General features: G+C 46.7%; 2 non-coding genes and 1 pseudogene across 2 annotated transcripts; all 3 read right to left on the bottom strand.

Moving 5' to 3' along the window:
• Positions 1–316: 316 nt before the first annotated feature.
• LOC149152378 (25S ribosomal RNA) lies at positions 317–3,707 on the bottom strand. The gene has a single exon (XR_016263911.1). It is a non-coding gene; the product is annotated as a 25S ribosomal RNA (ribosomal RNA).
• Positions 3,708–3,954: 247 nt separating this feature from the next.
• On the bottom strand, positions 3,955–4,108 carry LOC149152377 (5.8S ribosomal RNA). Its single transcript, XR_016263980.1, has one exon. It is a non-coding gene; the product is annotated as a 5.8S ribosomal RNA (ribosomal RNA).
• Positions 4,109–6,814: 2,706 nt separating this feature from the next.
• LOC149152376 (18S ribosomal RNA) lies at positions 6,815–8,625 on the bottom strand (annotated as a pseudogene).
• Positions 8,626–12,120: the final 3,495 nt, after the last annotated feature.

The raw sequence follows: 12,120 nt of genomic DNA, 5'->3' as shown, positions 1-12,120 counted from the left end.
ATGGAAACCCCAATTTTTCCCATGCTTGGAATCCTTTTTTGTCGCAACGTGGAAACCCCAAATTTTGGGCGCTGGGGCGTGACATGGAAACCAAAAAATTTTGGGCGCCGAGGTGCGACATGGAAACCCCAAAATTTTTGGTGCCGGAGCGTGACATGGAATCCCCAATTTTCCTAGGCTTTAGTGCCTTTTCCGTCGCGGCATGTAAACGCCAAATTTCCCGCCCCCAAGTAATAAAAAATTTTCGTCTGGAGGAAGAGGAAAAGGCACAAGAGCGGGACGACTGTCTAGATTTGTTTGTGACAAGAGCGAAGCTTTGAATCGAGGTGACCAAGGGTTGAATCTTAGTGGATCATGGGAGCAAGGCCACTCTGCCACTTACAATACCCCGTCACATATTTAAGTCATCTGCAAAGGATTTTTCTCAATGACCATTTGGAATTGAACTTCAAAGCTCCCCTGACCAAGATGCTTCATGATCGTGGTTTGCAAATGACACGGGCCCCTAGGGGCAACAAAATGACGCCCCTACTACGGGTCGAGATACATTCAAAGAGTGACATGCACCGCTTCTAGCGTGGATTCTGACTTAGAGGTGTTCAATCATAATTGGACACACGGTAGCTTCACGCCACAGGATTTTCAACCAAGCGCAATGACCAATTGTGTGAATCAACAGTTCCTCTTGTACCAAGTTGAATTACTATTGCAGTGCAGTTCATCAATAGGGTAAAACTAACCTATCTCACGACGGTCTAAACCCAGCTCACGTTCCCTATTGGTGGGTGAACAATCCAACACTTGGTGAATTCTTTCACAATGACAGGAAGAGCCAAAATCGAAGGATCAAAAAGCAACGTCACTATGAACGCTTGGCTGCCACAAGCTAGTTATCCCCGTGGTAACTTTTCTGACACCTCTAGCTTCAAATTCTGAAAATCTAAAGGATCGATAGGTGACGCTTTCACAGTTTGTATTCGTATTGAAAATCAAAATCAAATGAGCTTTTACGCTTTTGTTCCACACGATATTTCTATTCTCATTGAGCTCATCTTAGGACACTTGTGTTATCTTTTAACATATGTACCACCCCAGCCAAACTCCCCACCTGAAAATGTCTTCCACCTAGATTGACCCGCTGAAACATTCCTTAAGGCCAAAAAAAGGGTAGTTCCCCATCTCCACCACACAGAATAAGTAAAATAACATTAAAAGTAGTGGTATTTCACTTGTACCGAAAACGGCTCCCACTTATTCTACACCTCTCAAGTCATTTCACAAAGTCGGACTAGAGTCAAGCTCAACAGGGTCTTCCTTCTCCGCTGACTCTGCCAAGCCTGTTCCCTTGGTTGTGGTTTCGCTAGATAGTAGATAGGGATAGTGGGAATATTGTTAATCCATTCATGTGCGTCACTAATTAGATTATGAGGCATTTTGCTACCTTAAGAGAGTCATAGTTACTCCCGTCGTTCACCCGTGCTTGGTTGAATTTCTTCACTTTGACATTCAGAGCACTGGGCAAAAATCACATTGTGTCAGCATCCGCAGGGACCATCAAAATGCTTTGTTTTAATTAAACAGTTAGATTCCCTTTTTCCGTACTAGTTCTGAGTCGATTGTTTGATGCCTAGGGAAAAGCACCCACTTATGTGTAGCTCAATCGAGACACGACTGCCCACCCTTGCCGTGAGAGCAGCTTGGGCAGACTACCAATAGCCCATGTGTTGAGGGTGTAGACCCCTAGGCCCAAGCCTCAGAGCCAATCCTTTTCCCAAAGTTACGGATCCCTTTTTCCAACTTCCCTTACCTACATTGTTCTATTGACCAGAGGTTGTTCACCTTGGAGACCAGATACGGTTATGAGTACGACCTGGCATGAATGGTACTCGATCCTCCAGATTTTCAAGGGCAGCTGAGGGCACACCGGACACTGCAATACATGCAGTGCTCTTCCAGCTACTGGACCCTATCTCTAGGTAAACCGATTCCAGGGTGGGCAAGCTGTTAAAAAGAAAATATAACTCTTCCCAGGGCCCCCAATGACATCTCCAGATTTCCTAACATTGCCACCCGCCACCATGTCCTGTTCAGGAATATTAACCTGATTCTCTTTCCATGCTCGTGCAGAGTGCACCCTTGATATGAGGCTTCCCCATCTCTTAGGATCGACTAACCCATGTCCAAGTGCTGTTCACATGGAACCTTTCCCCACTTCAGTCTTCAAAGTTCTCATTTGAATATTTGCTACTACCACCAAGATCTGCAACGGGGGCCGATCCACCCAAGCTCACACCCGAGGTTTCTCAATGACCCTCGTGTCCTCCTAATCATCAGAGCTAGGCAATTGCTCCGACGGTCGAGAATAGGTTGCGTGCTTCAGCGCCATCCATTTTTAGGGCTAGTTGATTCGGCAGGTGAGTTGTTACACACTCCTTAGTGGATTTCGACTTCCATGACCACTGTCCTGCTGTCTTAATCAACCAACACCCTTTGTGCGATCTAGTTTAGCACACAATTTGGCATCGTAACTTGACTTTCAGTTCATCCCACATCGCCAGTTCTGCTTACCAAAATGGCCCACTTGGAGCTCTCGATTCCACGACGTGGCACAATGGAGTAGTTGCACCCTCTTACCTTTTTAAATTTTGAGAATAGGTCGAGGGCATTATAGCCCCAATGGCTCTAATCATTTTCTTTACCGGATAAAACTCGCGCATGAGCTCCAGCTATCCCGAGGGAAACTTCGGAGGAAACTAGCTACTAGATGGTTCGATTAGTCTTTTTCCCTATACCCAAGTCAGACAAATGATTTGCACGTCAGTATCGCTATGAGCCTCCACCAGAGTTTCCTTTGGCTTCACCCTGCTTAGGCATAGTTCACCATATTTTGAGTCCCAACAGGTGTGCTCACACTCAAACCCTTCGCATAAGCTCAAGGTCAGTTGACGATGCACACCCCAGAGAGGGGATCTCACCCGTCAATTTCCTTGCACCTCACAGGTTTTCAAACCCGCCGACTCGCACACATATTAGACTCCTTGGTCCGTGTTTCAAGAGGGGTCAAATGGAAAGCCCACCAACTAACACCATAAGCATGCAGGTGCACATGACCTACCACAAGGGCGCACACTTCATTCCTCGACCACCACAATGGCAAACCGATAGGCAATAATCCACCCGCGCTTATGACGATGTAGCAGCCCGTGTTGGTTTGCACCTTAAGTCGAGCGGCGGACCAGCCTGAGCCATTCCACATCCGACTGAGACACAACGACAGCCTCCATCCACTTCGCTCTCGGAAATTCCAAGCACTCTTTAACTCTCTTTTCAAAGTCCTTTTAATCTTTCGCTCACGGTACTTGTTCGTGATCGGTCTCTCGCCTGTATTTAGCCTTGGACGAAATTTACCACCTAATTAGGGATGCATTCCCAAACAAACCAACTCGCCGACAATGCCTCGTGATGCGGCAGGGTCCTGGTCCGACGGGGCTGTCACCCTCTCAGGTGCCCCCTTCCACATGACTTGGCCCAGGTCCGCTGCTGAGGACGCTTCTACAGACTACAATTCAGGCAACACTGCCACCTGATTTTCACGCTGGGCTCTTCCCAGTTCGCTCACCTCTACTAGGGGACTCCTTGTAAGTTTCTTTTCCTCCACTTAATTATATGCTTAAACTTAGCATGTTTTCTTGCCTGAGTTGAGGTTACAAAGTTGGAGCTAAATCTGCCCTACATGATGGGAGCACAAGAGAGGGCAAAGCAAGTTCGAGCGATGCCACACAAAGCCCTTATCAGCTAACACCGACTGTCCATCCAAGGGGACAAGATCACCGCTCACTGACGCACGCCATGAAACATCACTCGAGGTATTTCAGCCAAGCACACCGCATTGGGCATGGACGACCAGCTCCGTTGCTCCCTAACATATTGCAGGGAGCGCATTTGAATGGGATGTGATGCCCAGACAGACATGCCCTCGACCAAGACCTCGGGAGAAAATTGCGTTCAAAAACTTGATGATTCACAGGATTCTGCAATTCACACTAAGTATCACATTTCGCTACGTTCTTCATCATAAAAAGAGCTAAGATATCCATTGACGAGATTCGTTTCCACATATTACCAAAAAATATTCCACAACATTGAATAGGGGCACCCCCCGACAACAAATGTAAGGCTAAGGGCCAAAAGGTGGAAAGGAAGAAAAACGCATGAAAGAAAGAGAGACAAAGGTGTCTACCCCCCTCCCAAGAGGAGGCTCAAACAGAGAATAATCTCTCTGAGCCCCACGCCCTCACAAAAAGGGGGGAAATGCATGGAACAACAATCGAGAAGGACTAGGGTGGACACCCTAGGAGCTTGCACTACTTTTAATCCTTCCCAACACCAATCCACAACAATTCCCCCTTTTCTCCGTAAAGCTAAGGACCGAAAGGAAGAAGGGAAGAAAACAAGGTGAAAGAAATAGAGATCAAATGTGGGTACTAGCTCACAAAGGGAGCCTCAAAAAAAGCACAAGCCTCCCAAGCCTCGTGCCTTTGCAAAAAGGGGGGAACTGAAGGGGACGATAATCGAGAAGGACTAGGGTGGCCACCCCGGGAGTTTGCACTGCATTTCATCCTTCCTGAAAACCAATCCACAACAATCCCACCTTTTCTCCATAAAGCTAGGGGCTAGAAGGAAGAAGGGAAGAAAACAACATGAAAGAAAGGGATATCAACCATGGCTACCAGCTCACAAGGGGAGGCTTCAAACAAAGAACAAGCTTCCCCAAACCTGTGCCTTCGCAAAAAGGGGGGAACTATAGGGGATGACAATCAAGAAGGACTAGGGTGGCCACCCTAGGAACTCGCACTACTTTTCGTCCTTCCTGAACACCAATCCACAACAATCCCACCTTTTCTCTGTAAAGCTAGGGGCCAAAAGGAAGAAGGGAAGAAAACAACATGAAATAAAGAGAGATATCAAACGTGTCTACCGGATCACAAGGGGAGGCTCAAACATAGAACAAGATTCCCCAACCCCGTGCCTTCGCAAAAAGGGGGGAACTGTAGGGGATGACGATTGAGAAGGAATAGGGTGGCCACCCCCAGAACTTGCACTACTTTTCGTCCTTCCTAAACACCAATCCACAACAATCCCACCTTTTCTCCATAAAGCTAGGGTCCAAAAGCAAGAAGGGAAGGAAACAACATGAAAGAAAGAGACATCAAACATGGCTATGATCTCACAAGGGGAGGCTCAAATAGAAAACAATCTTCCCAAACCTCGTGCCTTCACAAAAAGGGGGGAACTGCAAGGGACGGTGATCGGGAAGGACTAGGGTGGCCACCTCGGGAACTGCACTACTTTTCATCCTTCCTGAACACCAATCCACAACAATCCCACCTCTTCTCCATAAAGTTAGGGGGAAAAGGAAGAAGGGAAGAAAACAACACCAAATAAACAAAGATCCCAAGAAAAGAGAGAAGCTCAATAGCACGCTGAGTAGGCATCCACTAACAAAAAAGAAATCAAACAAGGCACCCAATCAAAAAGCATCCCACCTCTTCACACCCTCCCACATACATTACGGCACAACACCCTTTCTAGATTTACAACATAACAAACAACAATCAAACAACCAAGCAAATAAATCACAACCTAAACTTGACCACTAGAAAAGACAAGGGTCGCGATGAGACCAGTGTCTAGAGCACGTTACTGAGAGGTAAACAACCCCCCAACCTGGCACAAGGCTTCAAATGAAAAATAGACTACTAAGAACAAACCCACCCTGCTATTGCACCCCTCCCTGTACACAACACCCAACAACCTTTCTAGTGAGAAAGTCAACGGGGGTCAAGAATCAAACTCCAAAGAGGAGTTGTCACCAGCCGACACTCAATGCTAGAGAAAGCCACGGGGCGACAAATACATCGATGGTGCAAGGCCACTAAAGAGAGGGACGTCTGCAAAGCACACACCATGAAACAAATAAATGACCAAGTCCCACAAAAAACCCACAATCCAAAGGGAGGAACAAAGACACAACCTGCTACTTCTTTTTCCCTTAAAAGGGGAGTGGCTCATGAGAGGACGAGGAATTCCCTTGACAAAAAAGGCATGAGATAAGATTGCCACCCTCATGCCCATCTACGGGGGAAATTGTGATCTCGATGGAGCTCAGACCAAGGGAGGGGTTTTCCATTACTTGGATACCCAACCCTTCCACGAGGGCATGTCGAGGAACAGTCGGGAGGACTAGGGTGGCTAGCCCAATGGGTTGAACCACTCTTCATCCATCCCATACTGACCCCACGCTGAAAATTTCCCCTCCTGGAAGGTTTGAACAACTAGGCACGCGCGCAACCACTCCCTCGACCCAACCACCAGCAAAAAAAAGCTAACCCAAGCAACACATCAACCACCGTTGCCTTTTCGAGAGAACCAACTATGGAGGCCCGCACCCTTGTCCCATACCTTCCAACGAGCGAAATACCGAGCACCGCTGCTATGAATGAGTCTAAATTTGTCAATCATATTTCCCAAGCACCTCAACTGCCTGGCTAAATAGATCGTCGAAGGGCTTCCAAGAAACAAGCTTCTGAACCCCCTATAGAAACACATTGGGGGAAAGAAAAACAAAGGATGGGTGGGACAAGCACAAGCATGGCTTGCAGGCACACACACGAAAAAACAATAGTTACCACAAGACAAGAAACCAACAATGTTCTCACCAAACACCAAACCCACTCCCCTAGAGACACACCACACAATCCCACATTGCAATCAAAACCCAACCAACCCAAACCAAAAATGAAAACCCTGCTATCAATGATCATACCACAATTTCACCTACAACAACCTTGTTACGTCTTCTCCTTCCTCTAAATGATAAGGTTTAATGAACTTCTCACGATGTTGATGGTGGTGAACCACCATCGTCGACACAATCCAAACACTTCACTAGATCATTCAATCGGTAGGAGCGATGGGGGTGTGTAAAAAGGGCAGGGACGTAGTCAACACGAGTTGATGACACACGCTTACTAGGAATTCCTCGTTGAAGACCAATAATTGCAATGGTATATCCCCATCATGATGCAATTTGAGAAGATTTCTTGATCCTCTCAAACCAAGAAGAAAAACTCATTGGCTGCATCAGTGTAGTGCACGTGCGGCCTGGAACATCGGAGGGCATCACAGACCTATTATTGCCTCAAACATCCATGGCCTAAATGGCCATAGTCCCTCTAAGAAGCTAGCAGTGAAGGGGAACCTCCACGTAGCTAGTTAGTAGGATGAGGTCTTGTTTGTTATCAGAATCAACCAGACAAATTGCTCCACCAACTAAGAACGACCATGAACTACCACCCATAGAATCAAGAAATAGCTCTCAATCTGTCAATCCTTACTATGTCTAGACCTAGTAAGTTTCCCCGTGTTGAGTCAAATTAAGCCGCAAGCTCCACTCCTTGTGGTGCCCTTCCGTCAATTCATTTAAGTTTTAGCCTTGCGACCATACTCCCCCTGGAACCCAAACATTCTGATTTCTCAGAAGGTGCTAGCGGAGTCCTTAGAGCAACATCCGTCGATCCCTGGTCGGCATCGTTTATGGTTGAGACTAGAATGGTATCTGATCGTCTTTGAGCCCCCAACTTTCGTTCTTGATTAATGAAAACATCCATGGAAAATTCTTTTTCAGTGATCCGTCTTTCATAAATCTAAGAATTTCACCTCTGACAATGAAATATAAATGCCCTCGACAGTCCATATTAATCATTACTCTGGTACCGAAGGCCAAAACAATAGGACTAGACTCCTATCACGTTATTCCATGCAATGTATTCAGAGCATAAGCTTGATTTGAGCACTCTAATTTTTTCAAAGTAACAACACCGGAGCCAAGACCCGGCCAATTAAGGCCAGGAGCATGCTGCCGACAAAAGGGATGGAAGGGCAGGTGCACACCGAGTAGGCAGACCGACCTTTACGACCCAAGATCCAACTACGAGCTTTTTAATTGCAACAACTTAAATATATGCTATTGGAGCAAGAATTACCGCGGTTGTTGGCACCAGACTTGCCCTCCAATGGATCCTCATTAAGGGATTTAGATTCTACTCATTCCAATTACCAGACTTGATGAGCCCAGTATTGTTATTTATTGTCACTACCTCCCCATGTTAAGATTGGGTAATTTTCATGCCCACTGCCTTCCTTGGATGTGGTAGCCATTTCTCAGGCTCCCTCTCCAGAATCGAACCGTAATTCTCTATCACCCATCACCACCATGGTAGGCCTCTATCCTACCATCGAAAGTTGATAGGGCAGAAATTTGAATGAAGCATCGCCAGAACAAGGGCTGTGCGTTTCGTTGAGTTATCATGATTCACCGGAGAAGCGGGCAAGCCTGCGCCGACCTTTTATCTAAAAAATGCATCCCTTCCAAAGATTCGAGACTTGGTGCATGTATTAGCTCTAGAATTACTACGGTTATTTGAGTAGTATGGTACCATAAAGAAAACTATAACTGATTTAATGAGCCATCCGCAGTTTCACAGTCTGAATTAGTTCATACTTAGACATGCATGGCTTAATCTTTGAGACAAGCATATGACTACTGGCAGGATCAACCAGGTAGCACCCTCCCACTTCAAAGGGCATACTGGGTGCTCTCTTGCTAAGAGCCAACTTGAACACCCATCAAGTCAAAGATATGTCAAAATATTATGTAAAACGTTTATGCCTTGCACATCTTGCATCCCAAGAAGGAAGCACACGCAACATGCCAAGGACATGGCGAACAAATGGGTAGACCTGCTAAGCCACAATGCACCAAGGCCACTCCAAATTTTGCAACCACACCCCAACCAACAAGAAAACAAGCAATCACTCACCCACTCCCTTAGAAATGCCTCCAAAAGCCTCCACGCCCTGCACCGAGGCTACTTGGGAATCCACACGAATAGCAGCAACGGTGGACCTCAATCTCCTGATCGCCTGCGAAAACCTCAATGCGAAGAAAATAAATGGAGAACGAGCAACCACGCAACCTCTATATTATAAAGGAGCCCCAACCCTCCCCGCTTCGCACTAAGGCCACCTAGGAATCCACCTAGACAGCAACGATTATGGACGTTGATCTCCCAATCGCCTGTGGAAGCCTCGATGTGAAGGAAAAGGAAGGAAATAGAAAAAGGATGACCGACCACAAATCCTATCATAGAGATGCCATACAAACCTCCCTACCCCGCATCGATGCCACCTAGGAGTCCACCCAGACAGCAGAAATAGTGGACCTCGATTGGATGATCACCAGCGGCAGCCTCGACATAAAGGCAAGGGAAGGAAATTATACAAGATAAACCGAGCCCGCAACCTCCCTTAGAAATGCCCCCCAACCCTCCCCTCCCCACATAGAGGCCACCTAGGAGTCCACCCGGATAGTAGCAACAATGGACCTCAATCGCATGATTTCCTGCAGTAGCCTCAATGCAAAGGAAACGGAAGGAAATAAAACAACACCAATCGAGCCCACAACCTCTCTTAGAAATTCCCACCAACCCTCCCCGCCATACACCGAGGCCACCAAGGAGTCCACCCGAATAGCGACAATGGTGGACCTAGATCATTTTACCACCTACAGCAACCATGATGTGAAGGCAAAGGAAGGAAATAAATTGAAATCAAGAGGCTCGCTACACAATACAAGAACATATCCAAATAGGAGGAGGGATCGGGCAGGTCCACACCCCACACACCCTATGTACAGGGAACCTAGGAGATTTTCCATAGCTTTACCAACTTGACAATGAATAATTTTCCCCTACGACCACCTCCACACAAAGGAGGGAGGTTCAAGCATTCCACCTCAAAATCCTTCTTCCAGATAGCCCCCACCATCAATGTAGCAAGCCTCCTCCCCATTGGACATTGAGATCATACACAATTGAAACAACAAATCCCCCCCAACCCTCCCCTCCCCACACAGAGGCCACCTATGAGTCCACCTGGACAGCAGTAATGATGGACCTCAATCGCATGATTGCCTGTGGCAGCCTCAATGCAAAGGAAATAAAACAAGACCAACCGAGCCCAAAACCTCTCTTAGAAATGTCCTCTGACCCTCCCTGCCGTGCACGGAGGCCACCTAGGAGTCCACCCAAACAACAACAACGATGGACCTCGATCACTTGACCGCCTATGGCAACCACGATGCAAAGGAAAAGGAAGGAAATAAATGAAAATCAAGAGGCTCGCTACACAATACAAGAACATATCCAAACAGGAGGAGGAATCAGGTAGCTCTGCACCCCACACACCCTACATATAGGAAACCTAGGAGATTTCCCATAGCTTTACCAACTAGACAATGAATAATTTTCACCTACGACCACCTCCATGCAAATGAGGGAGGTCGAAACATTCCACCTCGAAATCCTTCTTCCAGATAGCCCCCACCATCAACGTAGAAAGCCTCCTCCCCACTGGACCATGAGTGCATACACAATTGAAACAACAAATACACATAAACGTTGTGACTTAACATTTCCAACAGAAAAAGTGACCACTCGATCAAACATATGGGCCAACACATCTATCGAAACCTCAAAGCCAATGCAACCAAGAATGATGTGCACTTTGAAAGGAATTCCAACCCTTAACTCTACAATAAGGAGAACATCGCCTCACATCGCCCGACGAAAAAAGCAAGAAAGAGGGATGGTAGGTGGTTTACAACCAAAACCCTTCCACGTCCCTCTTAAATGTATGCATCTACGTCGACACTGCCAACATAGAAAGAGTACAAGCACAAGAAACCGGCACCATAAATAGTCGAACAATGAAGAGGCTAGCTGTCAAAGGGAGCCACACCACAATAACCCATACAACTCTAAGAACTTAGAGCAGAATGGGAATTGTTCACATATGCCTCCTGGGACAAGCATGGCCAACATTATCACTCATGTGCTACCGAGTAGGTATGGAGATAAGATGAAAATCAGCCACCCTACAAACAACCCAAGGCCATCGTTCAGGAAAACCTGAAAACACAACTCGATTAGGTGAACAATATAACGAGGAGCCATTTTCAATGGAGCCACACATGGCTGTGCAACCCAATCAAAATTTTATATTCACAACAACCAAGGGGCACGATAGTGACATAGGCACAACGGAGTTTTGTGGCTTCCATTTAGGACCACAACAATGAAGGCTCAAAGGAGCGTCAAGCAAACTTTTAACATTTTTATCATTTGGATGGGAAAGAGGGATGGGGATGAGCATGGCTGACATTATCGCTCATGTGCTACCATGTGGGGATGGAGAGAAGATGAAAATCGGCCACCCTAGAAATGACCCAAGGCCATCGTTCGGGCAAACCCAACAAAAAAACTCAATTACCAACCCACCTTCCACACAGAAAGAAAACCTATCACTTGTATCATTTGGACGGGCACGAGGGACTAGGACGAGCCAGGGAGCCACACCACAACAACCCATACAACTCCAAGAACTTAGAGAGTAGAAGGGAAATTGTTCACATATGCCTCCCGAGATGAGCATAGCCAACATTACCACTCATGTGCTAACGAGCGGGGATGGAGAGAAGATTAAAATCGGCCACCCTACAAATGACCCAAGGCAATTGTTTAGGCAAACCCGAAAACACAGCTCAATTACCAACCCACCTTTCACATGAAAAGAAAACCTGTCACTTGTATCATTTCGATGGGCACAAGGGGACCAGGACGAGCGATGGAGCCACACCACAACAACCCATTTAACTCCAAGAACTTAGAGAGAAGAAGGCAAATTGTTCACATACGCCTCCTGGGACGAGCATGGCCAACATTACCACTCATGTGCTACCGAGTGGGGATGGAGAGAAGATGAAAATTTGCCACCCTACAAATGACCCGAGGCCATCATTCAGGAAAACCTGAAAACACAACTCGATTACCAACCCACCTTTCACACGGAAAGAAAACCTGTCACTAGTATCATTTGGAGGGACATGAGGGGACCAAGATGAGCCAAGGAGCCACACCACAACAACCCATATAACTCCAAGAACTTAGAGAGTAGAAGGGGAATTGTTCACATATGCCTCCTGGGATGAGCATGGCCAAC

The sequence above is a fragment of the Pinus tabuliformis genome, chromosome 9 (genome assembly GCF_031772625.1).
Source record: "Pinus tabuliformis cultivar Carrire ecotype Pingquan chromosome 9, CPIR1, whole genome shotgun sequence".
Classification (NCBI taxonomy): domain Eukaryota; kingdom Viridiplantae; phylum Streptophyta; class Pinopsida; order Pinales; family Pinaceae; genus Pinus; species Pinus tabuliformis.
Note: the sequence above shows the minus strand (reverse complement) of the source record. Positions and strands in the feature narration are given on the sequence as shown.